This window comes from Gavialis gangeticus, unplaced genomic scaffold (assembly GCF_001723915.1).
Source record: "Gavialis gangeticus isolate Ggan-Ray unplaced genomic scaffold, GavGan_comp1, whole genome shotgun sequence".
Taxonomy (NCBI): Eukaryota; Metazoa; Chordata; order Crocodylia; family Gavialidae; genus Gavialis; species Gavialis gangeticus.
Genome location: NW_017728994.1, coordinates 33506136 through 33507034, shown reverse-complemented (window position 1 = coordinate 33507034; position 899 = coordinate 33506136).

Here is an 899-nt window from a genome sequence, read left to right as displayed (position 1 = left end):
CCTCATAAAGGTAGACCCCCCCCCCACACACATACAAACCCACCCACACACACACACCCCTACTCAAGCTTACAAGTGACAGCAAAGAGGAGTTCATGAAGAGGCACAGAAATGCTAAGACGAGCTCCTCAGAAGATGTTCAGGTGCTTGACTCCAAGGGAGTTCAACAAGATTTAGATACCTAAGAATCTCTGAGGATTGAGCCATATGTGACTTGCTCAAGATCATGTGGGAAGTCTGTGCAGAAAAAAGAACAGAATCCTAGCTCCAGGAGAGGCTCAATCCTCTGTCCTGTGTTACTGTGTGAAACTGGACCAGTGGTGGCCTGTGTTAAATGACTCTTGTGTTTACACTTCCAAAAATCAAGTTGTGCTAACTTGAGGCAACTTAGGGAGCCACTGCCTTTCCCTTGAAGCCTACTGTGCTCAAGAGGCTTTGGTTTACCATCTAAAGCAGGGGCAAGTAAAATATGGCCCACGAGCTGGATTCGGCCTGCCAGGCCATTCTGTTTGGCCCACAGGGCACCTAAAATGTTTAGAAAATTGATTTTTATCTGCTTCTGACTGCCTGTCAAACATGACAGGATCTAGGGACAGTAGGACCGAGGGGAAGCTGGCAGGACTCAGGAGCAAGGCCAGCCCAGCCCCAGCCCTCCAATGGAAGCCTCTGCCTGGCCTGGATTTCACTGCTTCCCCGCACACCTGCTCCAGCACCATGTGGCCCTGGGCTGCATTACTGGACCATGCTGGTACGCTGCGGCCAGGAGCAGGAGAGGGGTGTGTGTGTGCGCGCAATGAGGGAGGGGGAGAGAGAAACAGCAATAAGGGGAGAGAGAGAGAGAGAGAGAGTGTGTGTGTGTGCGCGTGTGTAGTGAGGGCTTCTGCCTGCACTGACTTTCA